This window comes from Chlorocebus sabaeus, chromosome 21 (genome assembly GCF_047675955.1).
Source record: "Chlorocebus sabaeus isolate Y175 chromosome 21, mChlSab1.0.hap1, whole genome shotgun sequence".
NCBI lineage: Eukaryota > Metazoa > Chordata > Mammalia > Primates > Cercopithecidae > Chlorocebus > Chlorocebus sabaeus.
This window is the reverse complement of record NC_132924.1, coordinates 109817202-109826624: the sequence shown is the minus strand read 5'-3', so window position 1 is coordinate 109826624 and position 9423 is coordinate 109817202. Positions and strand designations below refer to the sequence as shown.

At 40.0% G+C, this 9423-nt stretch overlaps 1 pseudogene; it reads right to left on the bottom strand.

The window, feature by feature from the left end:
* Positions 1 to 2823: 2823 nt before the first annotated feature.
* LOC103226963 (26S proteasome regulatory subunit 4 pseudogene) lies at positions 2824 to 4237 on the bottom strand (annotated as a pseudogene).
* Between the last annotated feature and the right edge of the window lie 5186 nt (positions 4238 to 9423).

The window sequence follows — 9423 nt, the reverse complement described above, 5'->3', positions numbered from 1 at the left end:
TCCAGGGTACTCTACTCTTTTTAGGGACACAGCCCTATTGATAGACTTACTCAGATCCTTCCTCTGACAGTGGATAGTTTCTCTACATCAAGCTTGTCATGCCACTTTCCCTTTACGCGAAACCTCAATTTTTTTCTCGAGAAAATCCTCAGGGCCTCTGCCTCAGATTCTGCGCTTCTGGTAATCTTTTTTTTTTTTTTTTTTTTGGAAAATAATATTCATTTATTGGTTGAAAAATTACGAACTAGAAACACGCTCAGTTTACTAACACATCTGAGCCTCATTGTTGGATACAAAACATAGGCTGAAGTTGGGACACTGACTATATTGTTTTGTTTCTAAATTTCAATCTAATTTATTTAAGTTCCTGTGAAAGCATTCATTCACAAATTTTATTGTATAAGAGAATGACATTGAGAGCTCATTCAAACGCAGATTCCCTGGCCACCCTCTCCCACAGCCAGACAGTCATTCAGTAAGTCTTGCACTGCTTAGGAACGTGTGCTTTTAACAAGCACTCAAGAGGATCCTGAAAGAAGGAGCCGAGTGATAACATACTAAGAATGATTGACCTACTGCCTATTTTTACCTTATTTCCTTTCTACACACCTTATTTTAAGTATTTGATTGTCATTTTATACAAAAATCTAAACTGAAACTTCTGTTGCTTACCAGGTATCACACATTTTAGAAAAATCATTGTAGTAGCAAAGAGCAAGGCACACTGAGTTGAATTTGGAAGCAAAGACACCTGAAATGGTGAAGGTGGGGTATGTAAAGCCAGTGCAGCTCATACAATGTCTTTAGGTGAATTAGAAAGAAAAAAGCACTTTCCCTGGGCTATTGAATTTAAAAAAAGAAAAAGAAATAAAGAATGAAAGTACACTCTCCAGGGGATACTGCTCATAGGCACGTGACTTATGAAAGGGACATTCTCTTTGAAGGAAGAAAGAGGTATTCCTTCCCTCAGTAGGACATGATCCCACATGAAGACATATGCTTGACAAATGGAGCGAGTTTCTACTACTGCTCACGGCCTCTGCCAGGCATCTTCATTCTTCACTGTCGTACCCTGGGAACATCGAGGGAGGAGTATAACGTCCTGAATCAGGATGGAGGAATTCAAGGGAAAGGGTTGTATGCACATGACCGACATGCTTTAAGGAGTAGAAAGGGTAGTTGTATTTATGGAAAAATATGGAAGGAATAGTGAGTGTGTAACAGAGAGAAACAGTGCCACAAAATGTCACTGTAGGATCTCAGGGAGAAGTTGCCACAGTGTTGATTGTGCAAAGACGATCAATAGATTCAAACCATTATTGAACTAGTATGTGATTCTATTGGACACCATAGTTGCTTCCATTTCTCTCTGGTCCAAGTTACAATAACTATGAAAATCTCACAATAGAAACCTGGTAAGAGCATATTTTAATTGTAGAAAATGCACCTATAAAGTAATTACTTCCTTTTCAGCTCTGACTTTGAAAACACAAAAGTATGAATTAAATTCATTTAGCTTTTGTTAATTTGTAGAAATGTTTCTGGCTTTATAAAATACATTTTTCCTACCTCTTTTCACAATCTTAGAAATGAATGTGTCCCTCACCTAATATTCACTCACTTCAATATGTTCTGTGTATAGCCAGTTGGACTTGTTCATATTTTCCATTTTTCAATATGCTCATAAATTTAAATATATCATTGAAATAAAAACATTTAAAATAGTTTTTATATGAAAAAATTATATTTCATGCCATGTTATCTTTTTTTCATTTTTGCTACCTTCTTAAGGATTAAGTGCCTTATTGAATAAAATTTGTTTGGGGCACTTTATAAAAATAAATCAAAATAGTATGTATACCCTAGTAGATCATAAACTTTTACTTTTGAATTAGAAATGATTTTTCGCCGGGCGCGGTGGCTCAAGCCTGTAATCCCAGCACTTTGGGAGGCCGAGACGGGCGGATCACAAGGTCAGGAGATCAAGACCATCCTGGCTAATCTGGTGAAACCCCGTCTCTACTAAAAAATACAAAAAACTAGCCGGGCGAAGTGGCGGGCGCCTGTAGTCCCAGTTACTCGGGAGGCTGAGGCAGGAGAATGGCGTAAACCCGGGAGGTGGAGCTTGCAGTGAGCTGAGATGTGGCCACTGCACTCCAGCCTGGGCGGCAGAGCGAGACTCCATCTCAAAAAAAAAAAAAGAAATGATTTTTCTTTCCCAATACAAAGGTGGTACATGCTCATCATAAAAATTCAGATACTTTAAGTTTTTTTTTCTGCCATAAAGAAACTTGACTGGGACTAAAACATTCCCCGATGCAAAGTAAATTAATTAGATATAAATGCTAGTTAATTTTTTTGTAATAAATAGAATTGAAAGCATAAGCACATAACACTGTTTGGTTTTTGTTTTTAGAGCATTTAACAGTTTACAAACACTTTAACAAACTTTAACATACAGAGTTAGGTGCTATACTCCTACTCCTATTGCTATGTTCTGAGCACTTATTTTCTGCTTCCTAAATTATTACTTATCTGTAATCAAGTGTGTTCTGACCTGCAATTCATAGAACACGTTTTGTTTGTTTGTTTTTTGTTTTTGAGAAAGAGCACACTTTATCGGGAAGCAGACTGCTGCACAGTGACCAACAGACAAAGGCCACCCAATGGGCACTTACACGCTAATTGTACTCCAAAAGACACAGAATTTTTGCTGATAAAAATCAACAAGAACAGGGGTTCCTCTGAGCAACTTCCCCAACCTCATCCCTTTCAGGGTTGGACAAATCTCCCAACCATTTTCCTGATGGCAGCTGTGGTTCACTAGAGATGGAACCCCTCAGGGGTGCCTTCTTGTTTCTTATAAAGAACATTTTCTTTAGATGTTTTGAAGTCTTCATTTTTCACTTTCATTCTATGTTCTCTTAAGGCCATCAGAGCAGCTTCTGTACAGATTGCCTTGATGTCAGCAGCAGAGAGGTCATCTCTAGCTACGATCAAGTCGTCCAGGGTTACATCATCGGCCAGCATCATCCTGCTTGTGTGAATCTGAAAGATGCTCTTCTTATTCTTTTCATCAGATAGGGGGAACTCAATCTTTCCGTCAATGCAGCCTGGTCTGGTAAGTGCTGGATCCAAAGTTTCTATTTGGTTTGTGGCCATGATAACTTTCACATCTCCCCTAGAATCAAATCCATCTGACTGGTTCAACAGTTCCAATGTTGTTCGCTGAATTTCTCTCTCACCACCAGAATTTGAGTCGTATCTTTTTGTCCCAATGGCATCAATTTCATCAATAAACATGATGGATGGTGCGTGTTCTTCAGCAACTCGAAACAATTCCTGTACGAGTTTGGGCCCATCACCTAGGTACTTCTGAATGAGTTCAGAGCCAACCACTCTCAAGAAACTGACTGAGGTTTGGTTTGTTACTGCTTTGGCTAACAAGGTTTTACCTGTGCCAGGTGGACCATAGTGAATGACCCCCTTAGGAGGCTTTATACCCATCTCTTTATAATACTCAAGATGGGTGAGACGAAGTTCCACAGATGCCTTAATTTCCTGAATTTGGTTGTCCAACCCCCCGATATCGGCATAGGTCTCCCGGGGGACCTTTTCCACCTTCATCACTGTGACCAGGGGATCCGTGTTATCTATCAGCACCCCTATCACGGCTTGCACCTTGTGGTTGAGCAGAACCAAGCAGCCAGGTTCCAGCAGATCTTTGTCTACAAGTGAAAGAACGCCAACATAGTGTTCTGAGCCCACAGATGTAGACATAATGGCATGATTTTCATCGATGATCTCTTCCAAGTTTCCTACTGACATCAGGGTCCCTCTCAGATCATCCACTTTTGATCTTTCCTCCTCTTGCTTTTCTTCTAATGGTTTCATTTGTTTCTGATTTCTAATGAACTCTTCCTCCATGAGAAGACAGTCTTTAATTCTAACTTCCGTAATTTTAACCAGCACTGAGTGTGAGGTGTCACCAGTGGCAGTTTGCTGGCAGCATATGATCCCTTTGTTTTCTCCTTCTTTTTCCCCACTCTAGTTGGTACGGGAAGTTCGTATGTCTTTTTCTTGTCCTTGTCATCCTTCTTTCCACCTCCAGGACCATGACCACCACTCTGACTTTGAACCATCTTGCCTTGGCCACTTGAGCTTCTGCTGCCGGAAGTTCGTCCACCCAGAACATGTTATTATGATCTTACAGAACACAGTTTATCTTATAACTTATGTTTTTCTTCTCATAGAGTCTACTTCCAAATTCTTGAAACCTACGTTTGATTGTATGTTCAAAACAAAGTTAGTGCAGTCCATGGTCATCCTTCTTTTTTTTTTTTTTTTTTTTTTTTTTTTTTTTTTTTTTTTTAGCTTCATTTACCACTTCTGTTAGGTTTCTAGGGTTGCTGTAACAACAGTGGCTTACAACAACAGCAATCTATTTTCTCACAGTTCCGGAGGCTGAAAATTCAAAAATCAAGGTATTTACAAGGCTACACTTCCACTTCCTCTGAAGCGCCCATGGTGAAAATCTGATCCATGCTCTTTCCTGGCTTCTGGTGTCACCAGCAATCCTTGACATTCCTCAGCTTGCAGCTACACCACTCCACTTTCACCTGGCAATATCCTCTCTAGGTGTGTCTGTATCTCCATATTTCTGTGTCTCCATTTCCTTATGCGTATATGGACGCCAGTCATTGGATTTAGGGCCCAGCCTAATCCAGTATGACCTCATCTTAACTACAGGCATGGGGGCTAGGATTTCAACATATTTCTTTGCAGAACTCAGTTCAACAAATTATTTTTGTGATGTTTGCTATTGTCTACGTCTTCCCTCTAGAATATTTCTTGACTAATACCCCTGTCTTTTCAAATGTCCCTCTCTTGGTCTTCTCCCTAATGGGAAAAGAAAATAGGATAGAAGTGGGGACAATGGTTCTCAACCAGTGGTGATTTTGTTCCACAGGAAATATTTGGCAATGACTGGAGAAATTTTTGTTTGTCACAACTTAAAGATGAAGGAGTTGCTGTTGGAATTCCCTGGGCAGGAACACTGCTAAACATCCTGCAATGCACAGGACATTCTACCTCCTAAATCCCCCAAGAAAGAATTATCTGGTCTCAAATGTCAATAGCGCTGAGGTTGAAAAACCTTGATCCAGAAGTTTACAGCACTATTAGAACATACATTCTCTCAGGATGGCTATCTCACATCTTTATCAGAGTGCACATTACTAGCTGAGAGTGGTGATAAGGAGTTTGGAGGTATAGACCTGGGACTGGTTCTATACCAAACACCTCACCTCACAGCTTGGTCTTTCTATAGTATTGGTTGTCAAGTACAGTTGAAAAAACCGTCTGGGGAACTTAGAAAAATGACAGAAACTCAGGCCCCACTCTGTTCTATTGAACCAAAATTGATGGTGGATTGCAGAAATCTATCCTTTTGATGTTTACAGTCTAAAGAGCAAGTGGGAGAGTAACGAAACATACAAACAAAACATTGTTAACTTTTCTAGGAAAGGAGGTAGCCTAGGGGGAAACCAGTGGAAAAGAACAATAGAAATATAGTCTTTACATAACTAAAAAAAAAAAAAAAAAAAAAAAAGCGTTAAGCAAACAAAAAACTTCTCTCTTCATTTTTTTAAATTGCAGATTAAGTTAGAAATAGATAAGTCTCCATTTTTAGAGAGGTTCAAAGATTAGAGTAGCTGTGTGAAAAGTATACATACCCCCAGGTACCCATCAGCTTAGCATAATTCCCCACTAAGGCCACCTCGAGCATGGAACTCCTGGCACCACATTTACTAGAGTACTTCCTGAGTGCCCATGGCCTTGATACAGGGTCCCTTGAGCCCAGAAATCTGCCTCCATTCATAGTGTGATTTGACTAACACCTCAAACCAAGACTACTAAAAACAGTGCCTGACAAAGATTATGCACTCAACATATATGTGTTAAATAGATAAATAAATCAATACTCTAAAATGCAAGGGAAATCTTAATCCTAAGAGCCCACCTGACCACTGGAACACAGAATGTTCCAAGTTAACAAAAGTGCTGTGTTTCCCTCAATCCTGAGGGATCACTCTAGAATGAAGAGTAATCTGTCACAGAGAGCATTATTACTGACATGTTCAGCAAGCAAGATGAGTGGGATATCATAAAGTGGAAATGTGTTTTGGTCTTCCACTGTCTTTATAAATGAATTAACGTATTCTTAGTTGCAATGCACAGTCTCTATTTGCTAATGAGAAAGGCTGGTCCTCTATTTTGTCAGATGACTGAACCTGGTCAACTCAGGGAGTACTGCTGGCTGGACTCTTCCTTTTCCTGTTTACTTTCCCTTTGCTGCAAATCAGGGCTTTTGGTCCATCTTGGATTGAGCCAAGCAAGGAGAGGATAAACTTTTCTTGATTAAGAGAACTATTAACTAACTAGTTCTGCTCAGCCTTCCTAATATTGAAACCTTCTTTTCCCAGACACTTGTCTTGGTCCTTCAGATGCTCCCGTTGCACCTCCACTGGGCCAATCCAGTTGGGCTGTTCACATCTCTCACATCAGGCATCTGCCCCCAACCTAGACTCTTGTTTTCTCCTGAATCCATTCCACACAGAACTCTCCCTGTTGAAATTCCCACCACTACTCCAAACATGATAATGGACAAGGTTTCAAAGAACTCCAAGTAAGCTTGCCCCCTCCACTCTGGATCTTGGGAAAATTCATGGGGGAAAACTTATCCGTTCTTTAAGATGCTGTCTTTGGGTCTTTGGTGATAGTGAAGGTTGTATTGACATTCCAGTTCTCTCTTTTTCTGTCTCTCTCCCTTCCTCCTCCTCCCACTCCTCCTACTCCTTCTCCTCCTCCTTCTCTGTCTCTCCCTCTCCCTCTCTCCCTCTCTCCCCCTCCCTCTCAATGCTTCATGCTACTAGCTATCATCTCAAGGCTGCCTGTCAATCAGCTTTGGCATGGAAAGAGGTACTCCCTCCTCATTCCTAGTAGGATGGACCTAAGGGCATAGACAGCAACTCTTCACAATCCACAGTTTAACTTAATCTGTTCTACCTTCCTTGTGAATTTGAGAGGCCTCTCACCATCCTAGGACACCTCCTGAGAAGTATTCACTCAGCAGTCTGGCACATAACTTTGAAATTCCACATCTTTTGAGTCCTGCTGACTAAACTGAAACTGAGAAACAAATAGCCCAATTGTATGAGCATTAACTCAGTAATTAAGAGTCTTCTTATTTTGACAATACATAGTGATTCAGTAATTGTTAAATGGCTACCCTCAGGTTATTTTTCCATTTTTATGTTTAATTTAGAGTAATAATTAAACTAAAATGTGTATTGATTTTCAATCATAACTATGGAAGTTTTGCATGGCCAGGACACTATAACTTAAGGCCTACCCAGATTTATTATATAATCTCTTGCGTGAAATAGCCTCGAGAGTGCTCAAGTCTAAATCCATATCCATAAAACTAAAATAAACATTATTACCAAAATAACTAAAATAAGTGGAACTCAAGTAGCCAATCCACTAATCCAAATAAGTTTATAAAATGAAGCATTGGCAGCATTCCATATAGCAGCCAGAGGTAAGGCAAACTATATTAAGATTTACCTTACCTAATCCTCCAATGTCTTCCAGCTGGACCTAGAAAAATCCTAGGTCCTTAGCATAGCCTGCAAGGCTTAATGTGATTTGGCTCCTCCCTACATCCAGATCTTTTTTCCTGCTACTTTCTCCTTAAGCCACTTTATTCCAGATATACTAGCTTTTCATACACCTCTTTGGCTTGTTACTCTTAAGGCCTCTGCAGTTTATGATGCTTCCACCACAGTGGTTCTTAACTGAAAGCAATTTCCCTCCTCCCTTATGAGATACTTATCAAGGCCTGGAGACAATTTGGTTGTAACAACTGGATTGGGGAATGGAGGTGCTATCAGCATCTACTGGGTATATACTAAGAATGCTGCTAAACATCCTGCAATCACAGTACAGCCCTCCAACAAATTATCAGCTGGCCTCAGGTGTCAATAGTGCTGAGCTGGAAAACTCCTCTCTCTCTGCAGTAATCTGCCTGCTTATCTTCGTATGCCTGCAATTTCTCTTTCTAGTCTCAACTCAAGGCTTCAGCGAAATGTTCTTCCAACCACCCAGGCTGACATAGCCCAGATCCCACCCCACTCCTGCTTAGTCATCACTGTATTATTTTCCTTAAAGTTTATTGTTTTATTGTCTCGTAGTTTCTAGCTCTAGAAGGGGGTTCCTTATTCTTCCTGTCCACTGACACATACCCAGCATCTGAGCAGAGCAGGGCACACAATGACATCTATTAGACAGGAGGTGGACTGGTACATTCCAAAGGGAAGGGCACTTAAGAATGAGTTAATAAGTAACTGAGACCCTTTTAAGTTTTTTTTTTCCAGAAACACTTTTCTTAGCTAAAGAGGAGGGAGAAAGAGTTCAATAATTGATTTACAAAAACAACAGGGAGTTTCAGAGGTAATGGATTAGGAGATCAAGCTTTGCAATGGCATCACTGATGTTCTAAAGCTCAGGAAACTTGGAAGAACACTAGAGTACAACCCAAAATAATATTACAGTAAAAATAACATGTTCACAAAATTGGCAACTCATGCCTCTGTGACATAACTGAGCACTATTGTGAACAAATCTTACTGAATGAGCAGCAAAAAGGGGAAAGCCCATTAGGTTCCTCCTGAAGATAGGAGGAAAACCACTTAAAGACCAATGCAGGAGCTGCGAAATTTACTTGCATTTTACTTGGGCTTTAGTCAGTCCCTTTGCTGTAAATCAACATCAAATCAGTTGTTTATGAGTGTCAGCTTTCTAGATCAATTTCTTTCCGATTTGGTACCTGAATAGTAAAGATGGCATCCTTATTCCTCACTGGTTTGATGGCTCAGTCTTCAACCTCTGTTGACTGTTCAACTCAGAGAAGCAAAGACATTATGCAATCAGAATGCTGCTGAAATGTTGTCAATTTTCTCATTTTTAACCACTATCCACTCAGGTCTAACTTTTAAGGAATCAAGATTTTTCCATTTTCCAAAACACTGGGTATGCAGGAGTGTGGGGTGGAGGTGGGGAGAAGACACAAGAAGGAGTCGAAAAACTAAATCTATATCTCATGAAAGATTCTGATTCACCCCAGTTTTATCTTTAGCCAAGGAGTAGAAGCTCTATGGGTTGATGTGGGGAGTCTGTAAACTTCTCAAAATTAAAGTCAGAATAATGTTTATGTCTTGTTCTGAGAAGCGTCTCTACCGTTCTGCTGGAAACTCTAACATTTATGCTCCTTAGGTACTCTGAAAATTTTCCCTATTTGGTGACATAGCAGTCAGTTATAAAATTAGTATAAACTGCAGACAATTTTGATGTACTTAGTAG